This window comes from Pseudophryne corroboree, chromosome 6, assembly GCF_028390025.1.
Source record: "Pseudophryne corroboree isolate aPseCor3 chromosome 6, aPseCor3.hap2, whole genome shotgun sequence".
Taxonomy (NCBI): Eukaryota; Metazoa; Chordata; class Amphibia; order Anura; family Myobatrachidae; genus Pseudophryne; species Pseudophryne corroboree.
Genome location: NC_086449.1, coordinates 622,076,378 through 622,093,265, shown reverse-complemented (window position 1 = coordinate 622,093,265; position 16,888 = coordinate 622,076,378). Strand labels below are relative to the sequence as shown.

General features: G+C 43.7%; 1 protein-coding gene and 1 long non-coding RNA gene across 5 annotated transcripts in view; one reads left to right on the top strand and one right to left on the bottom strand.

The window, feature by feature from the left end:
• Positions 1 to 16,888, bottom strand: part of PPP2R2B (protein phosphatase 2 regulatory subunit Bbeta) — a 521,527-nt gene that overhangs the window by 380,934 nt on the left and 123,705 nt on the right. The gene's annotated exons all lie outside the window — the stretch shown is intronic.
• The window catches only part of LOC134933132 (uncharacterized), a 137,623-nt gene that overhangs the window by 33,147 nt on the left and 87,588 nt on the right, over positions 1 to 16,888 (top strand). The gene's annotated exons all lie outside the window — the stretch shown is intronic.

Here is a 16,888-nt window from a genome sequence, read left to right as displayed (position 1 = left end):
GCTGTAAGCACAACCCCCACCTGTGGACGTCAGGCCCTCATACCACCCTCATGGAGTCTGTTTCTGATCGTTTGAGTAGACACATGCACATTTGTTGCTTGCTGGAGGTCATTTTACAGGGCTCTGGCAGTGCTCCTCCTGTTCCTCCTTGCACAAAGGCGGAGGTAGCGGTCCTGCTGCTGGGTTGTTGCCCTCCTACGGCCTCCTCCACGTCTCCTGATGTACTGGCCTGTCTCCTGGTAGCGCCTCCATGCTCTGGACACTACGCTGACAGACACAGCAAACCTTCTTGCCACAGCTCGCATTGATGTGCCATCCTGGATGAGCTGCACTACCTGAGCCACTTGTGTGGGTTGTAGACTCCGTCTCATGCTACCACTAGAGTGAAAGCACCGCCAGATTTTCAAAAGTGACCAAAACATCAGCCAGAAAGCATAGGAGCTGAGAAGTGGTCTGTGGTCACCACCTGCAGAACAACTCCTTTATTGGGGGTGTCTTGCTAATTGCCTATAATTCCCACCTGTTGTCTATTCCATTTGCACAACAGCATGTGAAATGGATTGTCAATCAGTGTTGCTTCCTAAGTGGACAGTTTGATTTCACAGAAGTGTGATTGACTTGGAGTTACATTGTGTTGTTTAAGTGTTCCCTTTATTTTTTTGAGCAGTGTATTATTGAGCAAAAAGAGGGGTGGCCTTTTTAGCAACCAAACATTTCTTTTAAAAATACAGTATATATGTAAATCACACAAATACTCGTACAAATAAATTAACACAAAAGACTGTTGCATATAACCAATTCAATTTAAGTGAAGGTAAGTGATAACCAAAATATATACACAGTATTACAGCATATGGGATATGCAGTAGGAGTCCATAACCTTTTCACATGTACAGTATTTCACCGTGTAAGCTTTATAACTACTTATAGTTTAAATTAGAGATGTGCACCGGAAATTTTTCGGGTATTGTGTTTTGGTTTTGGATTCGGTTCCGCGGGTGTGTTTTGGATTCGGACGCGTTTTGGCAAAACCTCCCTGAAATTTTTTTGTCGGATTCGGGTGTTTTTTTTTTCAAAAAACCCTCAAAAACAGCTTAAATCATAGAATTTGGGGGTCATTTTGATCCTATAGTATTATTAACCTCAATAACCACAATTTCCACTAATTTCCAGTCTATTCTGAACACCTCACAATACTATTTTTAGTCCTAAAATTTGCACCGAGGTCGCTGAATGACTAAGCAAAGCGACCCAAGAGAGCGGCACAAACACCTGTCCCATCTAGGAGTGGCACTGCAGTGTCAGACAGGATGGCACTTCAAGAAATTGGCCCAAAACAGCACATGATGCAAAGAAAAAAGAAAAAGAGGTGCACTGCGGTCGCTGGACACCTAAGCTAAGCGACACAAACACCTCAACATCACAGGAATTATTCGTTCTAATCAATGATATTATTGGTCCAAATCACTGGAAGAAAATGACAAAATCACTGGAATTATTTGTTCTAATCAGTGGTATTATTGGTCCAAATCACTGGAAGAAAATGACAAAATCACTGGAATTATTCGTAAACATTTGTAGGAAGTCGTTGCTTTCTGATTACAGAAATGCTCATATATTCCTGCAAATCCACAATCCCTTCCCAGAGGAAAAATAAATTGAGAAACCGTTGTTTGAGAACGTTTGTTCTCTTTCCCTTACAAAAGGAACAAACCACTTTCCAAGAAGACTGATGTTTTTGGGATTATGGAGACATAATGTTTTTGAATATAAATCCTAAAGCAGGTGGTGTATTAGAGCAAAATAGTGCAAGAGACCAGTTTCTGAAATATTATGACAAAATGGAACTGTATTTCATAAGCACTCATTCCTAACTCTGCTAAGTACTGTTTGGTATACTGTATCTGGCTACCATAAGGTAGTTGTCCATTATTTCATCTTCCATTGACCTTCTTGAAAGCGGTAGAAGTTATCGATTCTCCCCCCCCCCCCTATTTTTAATTTTCTCCTGCATAGCCCAGTAAAATGTTGCAATGTTAAGTATTGACTTGTGCCTTCTGGGGGTCCACTTCTTCACCAAACCCAGCCAAATCTCATCCTAACCCTCTGTTCCACATTCTCGATGTACCCCATCTGTGTCACCCATGTCTGTCTACCCCTCCCCTTTAGATTGTAAGCTCTCACGAGCAGGGCCCTCTTCCCTCATGTGCTTATCCTTTGTCTTACTTTAATAATCTTCAACTGTACCACATCCAGCAGTCTTCTGCCACCTGATACTTATTCCAGTGTCATCTGCTGATGTAACTATGTGTAATTTACCCTGTACTTGTCCTATACTGTCATCAACTGTAAGTTGCTGTTTTCCCATTTGATTATTTATGTACTGTAATTGGGCGCTGCAGAACCCTTGTGGCGCCATATAAATAAAGGATAATAATAATAATAATAATAATAATAATAATAAATAATAATAATAAAAAAGGGTGTATAATCCCCAGGTGTATCTCACACATCACACAGTACAGTATATAGGGTGTATAATCCCCAGGTGTATCTCACACATCGCTCTGTACAGATTACAGGATGTATAATCACCAGGTGTATAACACAAGTCACACAGTACAGTATACATACTGGTCACAACAATGCAGCAGATATTGAGCACTGATCAGGATACTAGAAGTGACACAGAGCTGCAAGATACAGCAATGGCCTACTGTACTATATATGTATACTGCTGGTCACCAAAATGCTGCACTGTAATACTATATATACAGCTCACAAAAATGTTTCACAGATATGGAATAGATACTTGCAGTGACACAGAGATGCAAGATACAGCAATGGCCTACTGTACACAACTATATACTGTTGGGTCACCAAAATGCTGCACTGTAATACTATATATACTGCTCACAAAAATGCTGCACAGATATGGAATGGATACTTGCAGTGACACAGAGTTGAAAGATACAGCAATGGCCTACTGTACTGTACTACTATAAATATAATTATATACTGGTGGTCCCCAGTCCCCACAATAAAGCACACTGAGCACAGATATTTGCAGCACACTGAGCACAGATATGGAGCGTTTTCAGGCAGAGAAAGTAGATATTTTCAGCACACTGAGCACAGATATTTGCAGCACACGGAGCACAGATTACGGAGCTTTTCAGGGAGAGAACGCAGCCACGTCCTCTCCATTAAATATCCAATGCACGAGTGAAAATGGCGGCGACGTGCGGCTCTTTATATAGAATACGAATCTTGCGAGAATCCGACAGCGGGATGACGACGTTCGGGCGCGTTCGGGTTAACTGAGCAAGGCGGGAAGATCTGAGGCTGCCTCGGAACCGTGTAAAATGGGTGAAGTTCGGGGGGGGGGGGGTCAGATCTCGGAGAACCGAACCCGCTTATCTCTAGTTTAAATAAACAATGCTGCCAGGGCCAGAGTGGGGGGTGGGCACTGGTGGAAAGTGCCCTGGGTTCCCCTCTCTGAGATCGCAGATCTGATCTTCATCACAGATCCAATGCGTCGCACCGGCAGCCAACAGCTGTCACTGATGGCGTTGCTGTGGTGGGTTGCTAGCAGCCATCCAATGGGACACAGTGGAAGCCTGCTCAGTCTCTCAGTGTACTTAAACACTGGCGGCTCAGGCTGCAGGAAAGGAGGAGAGTGTCTTCCTTCCCTACAAGTAGTGAATCATGGCTGATGGTGACTGTACAGGGACACTTTAGAAGCTGTATGTGGAAACTCTGCACCTGCCTTAAAATCGCTGAGAGATGCAATATCTTGGCCACGTACAAGTACCTCCACAGCTTGGGGAATTGAACTGCCATCCCCAAGGATGGGAGCCAAGACGCTGCAACATCAGAGTGCACCAAGAACACACATGGCTGTCAGAGACAGTAAACAAGTGAGATCACTTTGCTTTAATACCATACTGTAGGAGATCCCCATCCAAAGTACCCTGGGTACCCTAAAGCCTTAATCTGGCCCTGAATGCTGCAGACCATCCAACCCCTAACCCTTCCCAGGATTCTGCCACCTAGATGCTCACTTGACTTCATGGCCGAAAAACCTGTGGACTAAGGGGTAAATGTACTATAGCGACACGGACCCTTTTACGAGGCGATGCAGGAAGCAGTAGTGCTAAGCTGTATTACCATTTCAGCTGCTTGAGCGGGGAAGTGAAAAACTCCCCTCTCCGTTGATGCCTGTCAGACCCCCACATTGCATCACTGCTAGGCTGTCTAAAGGTGTGTACACACAGTCGAAGGTGTGTACACACGGTGAGATCCTTGCTATGACCGATTTTGACTGAGATTTCCCTTGAACTCCCTCAGAGACCACATAGCACAGATTTGTACTTTTAATTTTTTGTACTTTCGATTTTGTCTATGTATGATTTTGACTAAGTGCCAATTTTGACTATACTTTGTACTAGTCAAGATTGACTTGCCTGCACAGTCTATCTAGCCTTGCGATACCGACCCCGCAGGAGTGCACATCGGGATCGAATCAGTATCGCAACCTGCCAGAGCCGGCCCTAGCCAATTTGACGCCCTAGTCAAAATTTTGTCTGGTGCCCCCTAGCACCGCCGCTAGTTCTGCATATGACCTAGCAACACTCGGGCAGTGGGGCCCACTGGGTGGTTACCCTGTGGGCCAGTTCGACCCTGCATAATGCCACACAGTTATGACCATAATACACATAATTCCACACAGTAATGCACCTTACACATATGCCCCACATTAGTAATGCCCATAATACACATAATGCCACACAGTAATGCACCTTAACACATATGCCCCACATTAGTAATGCCCATAATACACATAATTCCACAAAATAATGCACCTGACACATATGCCCCACATTAGTAATTCCAGTAGCTTTTTTTTTATAAAACGTATGACTGCGTTTTGTGAGATGGGGGTGGCAGGATGGGTGGGTGCATGCTTGCGCTCGCACCCTTTAAAGGGGCACCCATACAAGGGATGTGACCTCACAGGGTATGCCGTCCTTTGCAAGCCTCACCCTTTATTTTCACTTGCTCGTTGGAAACAGATAGCAGCAATGTCCAGATACTGCCACACTTGATGGTTATACAAAATGACCAGTATCAAACATGTAGCAACTGTCCATTCTCTTCACTGTTCAGTGTGTTTGCTGGTGTCTGTTACTCCCGGCAACTGCATTCCCTTGATTTTATACAGTGGGAGCGATATGCTCTACCCTCCAGTCTGACATGTCCAAAAGTCACACTGCACTGATGTTTCATATAGAAATAGCGCAACGCAACTTACTGACCACGTTACAGTACTGGATGGTAGGGGAATTTTACGGCATTGACTGACTAGGAAATAAAGTGTGGGGAGAATACTGCCCATGTTATGTCCCTGCAGACACCTGGGGTTTGCACAGGGATAAGGGACACACACATGATGGCAGGGTTCCCCTCCCCCATGTGCACAAGCAGTATAGGTGATGTCAGATTTATGCGAAACAGTCTTCAAAAATACACATGTGGTATCATAAGGAGCCATCCAGTAATAACCTTATATACAGTAGACAGTGAAAATGTCACATGTCTAGGAATTGCAGTTACCATGCTTCTGCTGTTGTCTCACAAGTCAGGGGCATTCAAGTATGTCGGAGGCAGTTTAACAAACTTTAAGGGACAGTGTGCATTCTATTTGACAAAGTTAAACAGCAGTGTATACAAGTACTGATTGAATACATTTGGAAAGCAACAGTTAGTTTGCAGACTGTCCCTCCCAGCATGAGATACTGCAGGGACATGCTTGGATGCCCCAAGACATGCTTGGATGCCCTAGGCAAATGCCTAGCCTGCCTATAGCTAAGGCCGGCTCTGCAAGCTGCCTAACACCTTGAGATATGCACTAATTTTCCTTAAGATTTTGACTATATAGTCAAAATCTTACAGATTTACACCCTCGTCTGGCTTAAGTGGGAATGAGCGACATCTCGCACGTAGTCTGGAGCACAGCAGGTGCTCCAGCCACTACAGTGGGTGTAAATGGAGCAACAACACATGCAGCTGTCGGAATGGTCAGTGCTACATTGCCCGACACATCGGTGCGCTCTCTTAAAGATAGTGTCCCTGTCATGTAGCACACACTGCCATGTTCATACATGGGGGAGAACATGTGCCGATACCACTTTTCCCCTAAATCGCCGCATAATACATTTTCCCCACAGACAAATCATATTTGGACAATTTTATACAGTGATACAATTATTTCACAGGCTTTGGTCTTTAAAATAATACTCTTAATTATTCTAAACATAAGAGAAATTAATAAAATTTGCTCTACGGGAATCAAGACAACTCTGAAACTTGACATCAGCAGCTATTAACCTGCTGAGACTACAATCCTGTGATGCCCCCACCTATCTATGCTTTCCACAAGCAGCACCAAGCTAGAGAGGGTGACGCAGCATTTGTGAAGATCAATATCATGCAATAATCCTGTGCTCGGTTTCAAAAATAAATGTTGCTCTCTTGGCAAAGCTTAAAACTATACTTTCAAATCTGAATAATAGATTAGAGCATTACCATAAATAAAGTATAATGTACTATAATGACAAAGCAATGGCGCTCTGACATTTAGGTGGAGTCAGTCACCCATGACTGGACGTTTCTTGCATGTTAAACAATATGAAAATGTTGATTTTGCAGTGCACAGGCTATTGTAATGTAATGTATATTATCCATCTATTAAATGGAATGTCTCCTGTTTCTTTTTTATAGTAGTGTTAGGCAGATTTTACAGATTTCATGCAGAAATTCGGGTTATGGCTGCAGTAACCAGAGGATGCAGGATGCATGGCTTTATAACTTACACACAAACTGCATTGCATTACCCAATACTGGGGTTTCGATGTAGCCCATGTAGCATTTATTTTGTGGTCAATGTATCTCGGATGTCTGAATTAATGTAAACAAATCCATTTCTGCTGGTATTGTAACTACATAAATGGACGAATTGCATTGCAGCAATTAAGTTGCGGTTAAGAGGAGAACAGAATAAGGAAAAATGTATTACAGGTTGAGTATCCCTTATCCAAAATGCTTGGGACCAGAAGTATTTTGGATATCGTATTTTTCCGTATTTTGGAATAATTGCATGCCATAATGAGATATCATGGCGGTGGGACCTAAGGCACAGAATGCATTTATGTTACATATACACCTTATACACACAGCATGCATTTATGTTACATATACAGGCACAGAATGCATTTATGTTACATATACACCTTATACACAGCCTGAAGGTCATTTAATACAATATTTTTAATAATTTTGTGTATTAAACAAAGTTTGTGCACACTGAGCCATCAGAAAACAAAGGTTTCACTATCTCACTCTCACTCCAAAAAAATCTGTATTTCGGAATAGTCCGTATTTCGGAATATTTGGATATGGGATACTCAACCTGTACTACTAAAGGCAAGTACACTTTTGTACCATTATCATATAACAGTCTTCAGGCTCCAATGATATTTCAATTTAAAAACAAAACAAAAAAAATAGGTTCCGACGTGCAATGACACATATTGAGGATATTGTCTCCTTTTTCTAGCGTGATTATCATTTTCTCATACCGTACATGTCTTAACATTGTATAAGAGTGTTATTCTGAGCCATTCATAAAGTAGCACTGGAAAATGTCAGAAAATAAAATCAATCATTTCAGTTTTAGTCATATTTAGCACATTATATAGGTTTTACAAGTCCTTCCTGGATTGTGCTAGCTAGGGAAGAGGTTTTCGGGTATTTAAAAAGCCTGCAAGTTTTACATTTGTAGATAGAAAATTAAATTAGCTTCAGGGTTACCTGCGATTAATTGCTGTGCCATGAGTAATTCAATCAGAAGCTACATCCCCACGCGTGATAACCATTAAAGGGTGCACTTATCGCGTCTTTATCCTCAAAGCTTTGTGGCGAGAGAAAAAATTGTGGTAAATGCATTCTGGAGCTTAATGTGTGGGAAACCCATAGATTCCGGCACTTATCCGTAGAATCTATAGATTACTGCGGGTTTACCACGCTGGGAAAATGGAGAAAGGTTGAATAACACCAGGCATTAAACTTGGAGCTGTACCTGAGAGGTAAACACAGCGAGTAATTAAATTTGCCCCATAGTCAAAACATTACAATTTACAAATACGTAAACTTAATATAGGATGACTTAAGTCAAAAAGTATACACCCCATTGACTTTGATACATTAAGAAAAATCATATAGCAATGTCATCTACAAGATGTGAACAGAATATTTAAACATGAATCAATTTTAGAGAAAAGTAAATAAGTCAGGATTTGTGTTAATTATTAAAAAGGTTTCACATCCTATTACTATCCTAAGTATAATTACCAAAATCACAAATCCGTGATCTCAGTAAAGAAACAAGACAAATGTATACTGTGTGTTCCGGTAACCAGATTAAAGAATGCCCGAGGGCTAGTCAATCACGTGAATCAAAGAGCAATCTATTTTACCAGATTGAGGGCTGGAGACAAGAGACAGATCCATCATTCCAATTCCCCAACAGCTACAGGCAGGCATTTGGGGCATAGTGGGAGAATAATATTTGGTGTCTCGTCTTTTCCTTTTAGAACACAAAAGAACTAATAACTGCATAAAATATTAGACAGGCTGGTTATTCATAATATACTTTATTGTATAGGTCAGAAAATATTAAAATAGTACCCCTGTGCTGCTGCATGCTGCAGAATATTCCAAAATAAACATCTCTCACCCAATTAAATACTTTTGACAAGTGCCATAACTAGACATTTTGGTGCTCTGTGCCAGAAAGAGAATTTATCCCCCCCCCCCCCCCACTTCACAATATTCGAAACATAGGGGGTAATGCAGACCTGATTGTAGCAGCAAATTTGTTAGCAGTTGTGCAAAACCAGGGGGGTAATTCAGACCTGATCTCTAGGCTGCGTTTTCGTACAGCGGGCGATCAGGTCTAAACTGCGCATGCGTATGCACCGCAATGTGCAGGCGCGTTGCACGGGTACAAAGCAGATCGCCGCTCAGCGATTGGTTTGTGCGAAGAATCCATTTGCATGGGCGTTCGCAAGGTGATTGACAGAAAGAGGGCATTTATGGGTGTCAACTGACCGTTTTCTGGTAGTGGTAGGGAAAACGCAGGCGTTTGCAGGGTGGGTGTCGGACGTCAATCCCGGGACCGGACAGGCTGAAGTGGTCACAAGGGCTGAGTAAGTCCAGAGCTACTCAGAAACTGCAAAAAACTTTTTCATCCCGCTCGGCTGCACAAGCGTTCGCACACTTGCAAAGCGAAAATACACTCTCCCATAGGCGGTGACTATCTGATTTTTTTTTTTTTTAGAGTTTCAAAGTGGCGCTACTACAGGGGACACATACTGGGGGGCACAGCTACAGGGAGCACATAATGGGGGCACAGCTACAGAGGGCACTGCTACAGGGGGCAAATAAACTGGGGGCACAGATACAGGGGGCACTGCTACAAGGGGCACAACTACTAGTGGCACTACCACAGGGGGCACTACTACAGGGGGGGACAGCTACTGGGGGAAAATTAACTGGGGCTCTACTAAAGGGGGAACAGCTACTGGGGGTAAATTAACTGGGGGTACAGCTACTGGGGGCACAAGTACAGGGGGATAACTGTGGGCATGCCCCTTCCCTATGAAGAAGCCACGCCCCTTCCCTATGAAGAAGCCATGCCCCTGTTTTGGGGCGCGCGCACCATCTGTATTTTACCTGGGGGGGCAGGCACCACAGGAAACTTTCGCCCTGGGCGCCACAAGGTCTAGAACTGGCCCTGTCTGATCGCTGCTCTGCAAAAAATAGCTAGCGAGCGATCAACTCAGAATGAGGGCCCATCATGTGCACTGCGGGGTGGGCAGATAACACATGTGCAGAGAGTGTTAGATTTTGGGGGGGGGGGGGGGGGGGGTGTTCAAACTGAAATCTAAATTGCAATGTAAAAATAAAGCAGGCAGTATTTACTCTGCACAGAAACAAAAATAACCAACCCAAATCTAACTCTCTCTGCAAAAGTTATATCTGCCCCACCTGCAGTGCACATGGTTTTGCCCAATTGCTAACAAATTTGCTGCTATGATCAGGTCTAAATTACCCCCATGGATAGCATGCGCCAAAAATAAAAGGTCTTGACTATGTGGTGAAGTGGTGTGGCATCAGAATAGTACCAATTCACATTACACCGCACAACAGTGTCCATTATTCACATTACACTGCAATGTAATGTCCCCTTATACTTGTAAAAACTTACCACAAGCAAGGTTGGACTGGCCCACAGGGGCGCAGGGGAAATGCCCTAGGAGCCCCACCTCTCCTATAGGAGGTTCCAGTGCACTTGAATTATACATATATTTCCTTATACTGCACAGGGCTATGGTGTATTTTCTACAGTGCATTGCTATCATTAATCTGGTACATTATCATGATGCACTAGCAGTAGTTACTATATATATTTATCAAGGGACCCAGACCATGCACTCTCTCTAATGGTTTGCCAAGCTTCTGTGTTGGCTGGCCATACCCCCTCTGGAGGCTGATCAGACACTAAACATGGGGCATTATTACCTATGACAGATTCGCGTTGGATAATGTAACAACCACCATCGAAAATCAGTGGATCAGGGAGGCTTGAACTACCATGACAGGTATGCTTCTTTTTTCTTCCCGGACAGAGAGGTAAAGGCAACCCAACCTCTGACCCAAAAATCACAGACTAATACTAAAAATTGTTTTATTTTACTTCTTCTGGCAGAACGGTATATACTTTCTAAAGAGGAAGTGATGCAACAATGTTATTAAGACAGCAATACATTTACAGATTTCATAAATTATTAACAAAGCTGCAACAATCACAATATTGTATGTCGCAGAATGCAGCATATCGCGTTGTTTCCCCTGTCAGACCCGGCATCGCCAAGTGTGTATGCACTTGCCGAATGCCAGGTCCCGCCACCCGCTTAATCGGCTGGGTACACACATCATCTAGTGCAGGCCTGGCCAACCTGTGCCTCTCCAGCTGTTGTAGAACTACACATCCCAGCATACTCTGTCACAGTTCTAGCCATCCCTAATAGCCACGCTGTGGCAAAATATGCTGGGACTTGTAGTTCCACAACAGCTGGAGAGCCACAGGTTGGCCAGGCCTGATCTAGTGTGTAGCCACCATTACAGTCACTCCAGTTTATTAAACCATATCCATGATACATGTCCAAAACTTTGCTAGTGCTATCTTGTGTATCAAAGTCTGTTGAAATGGGCATGGCATGGCATTCCCTTGAAGTGGGGAATCCCTTAAAAAACAAATTCCAAAGGAGGACTCAATTTATTGATGGAGATAACTATTTGATTTTTCTTTTGAGTCCTCCTTTGAATGAAAGAAAAGAAAAAAAGAGAAAACATTGAAAAGGATTGCCAACTTTGGGCGTATAACATGTGCAAGAAATCCTCACAACCATCACTAAAAACTTATGTGCCACTCAAACACACATGCATATAACATATACAATTTGCCCTGCAAGACTGTTAGCAAACAGAAAGATTCAGAGGGTGATTTGTTCAATTTAATTAAAAAGTTACCACGTTGCTTTGCTTTTGAGCTAATCATTTTTATGATGCACAGGAAAAACACAACTTCTTCAAACACGGTGTGACAGCAAACTATCTGTGCGAGAGGGGCGAAACCTGCAAAACCATTTTGGGATAGTCCACGGTCAGTGTTCCCCCACTCCCTTTTAATGCAGTATGGTTTGTTTGTGTTTTTTGCAAATTCAGTCTTTTTATTTAATAGCCACATCTCATACTACAAAGGTTTGGGTATGCATGACCGCCGGTCACCATACCGTCGCCGGAATCCCGGCTTGCAGATGCCTGGGGGGAATGCGGAACGAAGCCCCTTGCGGGCTCGCTGCGCTCGCCACAGGTTATAATCCCACTCTATGGGTGTCGTGGACACCCACAATTAGGCATAGTCCCTGTTAGTAGGCATGCGGACTGTTGGGCCTGTAAGGGGGCGGGATTCCAGTGTCAGTATTGTGACCGGCAGTCACGTAACTGTCTCCCATTACAAAGCAGCCCCTACTGGGAAATTATGGTTGGGAAGTATGTAGTAGAGCTTCTTGTATAAACTATATAACATAAGGGTACACAATTGCGCCTGAATATGTGGTGGTAATGATTGTAATACTAAATGACAAGTATACACTGTATATATGAAGAATAAATGTATTTAATCTAAAACAAAATGACAGAAAGAGAATAAATGGAAAGATGTGAAAAAATAGAAAATTAATACATTAATGAAAGAGTGTATATATGTATATGAAAGAATTCTATACATATGTATACTTTGGTCCGCAGTCCAGTACAATAGAGTGTGGCGTCCCACCTCGTTTAATTGTGCTCAAACTTCTACCACAATGTGTGGAGGGGTATATACAACACAGTCCCAGAGGAGCTCGTTCAGTAATATATGGGGGTCACGGTCAAAGAGTCTGTTGCAGCAGCTTGATCCTGTCTTGAGAGGGAGGGGGGGTGAGGTGATCTTCTGACGGTGCTAGCAAATGAAGGGGTACCCCAGGTGGCTATGCGGGAGGGATGAGTTGCAGGAGATAGGTAATTATTGGCTCTGGACTCGCCGCTCTCTGACTCGGTCTGTGGCTGCGGAAGGCGCCCGTGTAGACAGGCGTCTGCCGCCGGCCAGATCCGAGGAGTGCGGTCGTGTCTCTGGGGGGGAAAGTGTCACTGACTTCGAGACCCGGAGCGGGACTGTCCGCAGTGCACCTCCCCACTTACAGAGCCCTTACCTTGTTCTTCTGTGCTCGATTCCCAACTTCCGCTGTCACCTTGCTTCCTTGTCAGTCTTGCAGCTTTTCGTCCGGTTTCACTTTCACTTTCTTGTACCTCGCGGTCACGTGACCTGTTCCTGTTCCTCAGCAGTCTTCAGCGCCGTGGGTGATGAATGTGTCCAGAAATAGAGAGCTCTGCTGTGTTGAATATGATTAAGGCAGTCTGTTTGAAACGGTGTCCTGTTAGCTCCTACGCGTGTCGACCTTTCTAGGTCTTCCTCAGGGAGTCTGGCCCAAACATCTGGCCCATCTAGGAGTGGCACTGCAGTGTCAGACAGGATGGCAGATTTAAAAAATAGTCCCCAAACAGCACATGATGCAAAGAAAAAAGAGGTGCAATTAGGTAGCTGTGTGACTAAGCTAGGCGACCCAAGTGGCCGACACAAACACCTGGCCCATCTAGGAGTGGCACTGCCGTGTCAGACAGGATGGCAGATTTAAAAAATAGTCCCCAAACAGCACATGATGCAAAGAAAAAAAGAGGTGCACCAAGGTCGCTGGATGGCTAAGCTAAGCGACCTACTGTAAATGGCTGACACAAACACCTGGCCCATCTAGGAGTGGCACTGCAGTTTTCTAGCGAGAGGATGAGTGCTTCCATTCTCATGTGAATCTGAACCACTAGCCATGAACATAGGCCAGGGCCTCAGCCGTTCCTTGTCACTCCGTGTCGTAAATGGCATATTGGCAAGTTTACGCTTCTCATCAGACGCTTTTAATTTTGATTTTTGGGTCATTTTACTGAACTTTTGTTTTTTGGATTTTACATGCTCTCTACTATGACATTGGGCATCGGCCTTGGCAGACGACGTTGATGGCATTTCATCGTCTCGGCCATGACTAGTGGCAGCAGCTTCAGCAAGAGGTGGAAGTGGATCTTGATCTTTCCCTATTTTACCCTCCACATTTTTGTTCTCCATTATTTAGTGTGTGGAATTATATGCCAGTAATATATCAATAGCAATGGCCTACTACTATGTATACTGCGCACAACTTAAATGCACCACGGGTATGGATGGATAGTATAACTTGACGACACAGAGGTAGGTAGAGCAGTGGCCTACTGTACCGAACTGCTATATATTATATACTGGTGGTCAGCAAAATTATGCACTGTCCTCCTACTATAAATATACTGCGCACAACTTAAATGCACCATGGATGGATAGTATACTTGCCGACCCAGAGGTAGGTAGAGCAGTGGCCTACTGTACCGCACTGCTATATATTATATACTGGTGGTAAGCAAACTGTGCAAAACTGAAATGCACCACAGGTATGGATGGATAGTATAATTGATGACACAGAGGTAGGTAGAGCAGTGGCCTTCTGTACCGTACTGCTATATATTATATACTGGTGGTCAGCAAAATTATGCACTGTACTCCTACTATATACTACAATGCAGCACAGATATGGTGCTTTTTTCAGGCAGAGAACGTATAATACTGGTGGTCACTGGTCACTGGTCAGCAAAACTCTGCACTGTACTCCTCCCATATAATACTGCTGGTCCCCAGTCCCCACAATAAAGCAGTGTGAGCACAGATATATGCAGCACACTGAGCACAGATATGGAGCGTTTTTCAGGCAGAGAACGTATAATACTGGTGGTCACTGGTCACTGGTCAGCAAAACTCTGCACTGTACTCCTCCTATATAATACTGCTGGTCCCCAGTCCCCACAATAAAGCAGTGTGAGCACAGATATATGCAGCACACTGAGCACAGATATGGAGCGTTTTTCAGGCAGAGAACGTATAATACTGGTGGTCACTGGTCAGCAAAACTCTGCACTGTACTCCTCCTATATAATACTGCTGGTCCCCAGTCCCCACAATAGCAGTGAGCACAGATATTTGCAGCCCCCTGAACAAAACTGAGAGGACGCCAGCCACGTCCTCTCACTATCATTTCCAATGCACGAGTGAAAAGTGGCGGCGACGCGCGGCTCCTTCTACAGAATCCAAATCTCGCGAGAATCCGACAGCGGGATGATGACGTTCGAGCGCGCTCTGGTTAACCGAGCAAGGCGGGAAGATTCGAATCTGCCTCGGAACCGTGTAAAATGGGTGAAGTTCGGGGGGGTTCGGATTCAGAGAAACCGAACCCGCTCATCACTACCTGGGAAGTACTTGTGATTTCACAGATTTCCCTGGTTAAGTAATACAATGTTTCAGTACCAAGACGTTGCTGTATCAAGAAGTGAAAAGAGTGGACAAGTGGACTATTGAAGCGTTCTCAAAGCAGATTGGTTGCTATGGGCAATTTCTCTACTGGTGCACTTCTCCCCTCTTTTCACTACTTGCATCAATCTCTAAGAACCAAATGAAACCGCTTTTGCAGTTGTGAACATCATTAACTAAGGGATAACGGTTTTACATTGACCCAATGGTATAGATACAAGAGGTTAATTAAGTCAGAGGAAAGAGAGACAGGTGTGTGTGTGTGTATATATATATATATATATATATATATATATATATATATATATATATATATATATATATATATATATATATATATATACATATACACATATACACACATATACACACATACATACATACATACATACATACATACACATACATATACAGGCTGCAAAAAACGGCGGCACTCAAGCAGACTCAAATCGTTGTAGTCAAACAGCGGTTAGTTTTAATCCGACATGTTTCGGGGAATTCCCGTCCTCAGGGCATAACAACCAAAACTAAACCACAGTACATCCTTATATACCCACCAAACATTAGATGAAATTTACATACATGACCGTGCTCACCTGTGTCACGGCGCCAAACGTCCACGCCGGAGTCGCCAGCCTATGACATCATCAGTGGGCGTCGCGCCGACCATCGTCATGGTAACACTATGCGCGTCACCGGGATGTTTCCGTCCGGGACGGATAGTGCAGCAGCACGTGGAGCGTCCTGTTACCATGACGATGGTCGGCGCGACGCCCACTGATGATGTCATAGGCTGGCGACTCCGGCGTGTGCGGGACTCCGGGGCGGACGTTTGGCGCCGTGACACAGGTGAGCACGGTCATGTATGTAAGTTTCATCTAATGTTTGGTGGGTATATAAGGATGTACTGTGGTTTAGTTTTGGTTGTTATGCCCTGAGGACGGGGAATTCCCCGAAACATGTCGGATTAAAACTAACCGCTGTTTGACTACAACGATTTGAGTCTGCTTGAGTGCCGCCGTTTTTTGCAGCCTACATTGAGGATCAGCATTGGTCTTTTAGGAGGGCACCGCAGCACGTTACCAGTGGGAGAGGGAGTGCCAGGATCACCACATTGTATATATACATACATATATATATATATATATATATATATATATATATATATATATATATATATACACACATACATACACACATATACATACATACATACACATTATCATTGTCCCAGCCCCCAGCCCAAAAAAAGTGGCCAGTTCACTTTACATACCAAACAGGTGCCCTTTAATTGCCCCACTGATTTCTTTATAGCCCAGGACCAAACACAATCAGCCATTCCCTAAGATACTGTTCTGCTCTTCTGAAGCTCGAAAATATACAGTTTAAACATATTTTGCAAAAATAGGCCAATGTTTTATTAAACTCATACCAGACATGCAAACTGTGTTCATGCTGTAGCAACTATAGCTCCAATGGGGCAGAGACAGATGTGAATCATCACATATTGCCAATAAAGCCCTGCAGAACAAGGAGAAGATACACAAAGGATAATAAATACATGCTAATAGATAGAGCAAAGCTTCAAAAGAAGAGAAAACTGTTGCTAATGATGAACCAGATTTGAATTCATTTCAAATTAAACCTCAGGGGGTAGAAGGGCACCACCAACCCTGCTCTTCTCCATAAGAAGACAGTAATCAGGGCCGGCGCTACCATTAGGCAGCTTTAGGCAGCTGCCTATGGGCGCTGGCCACTGGAGGGCGGCATGCTCCACTT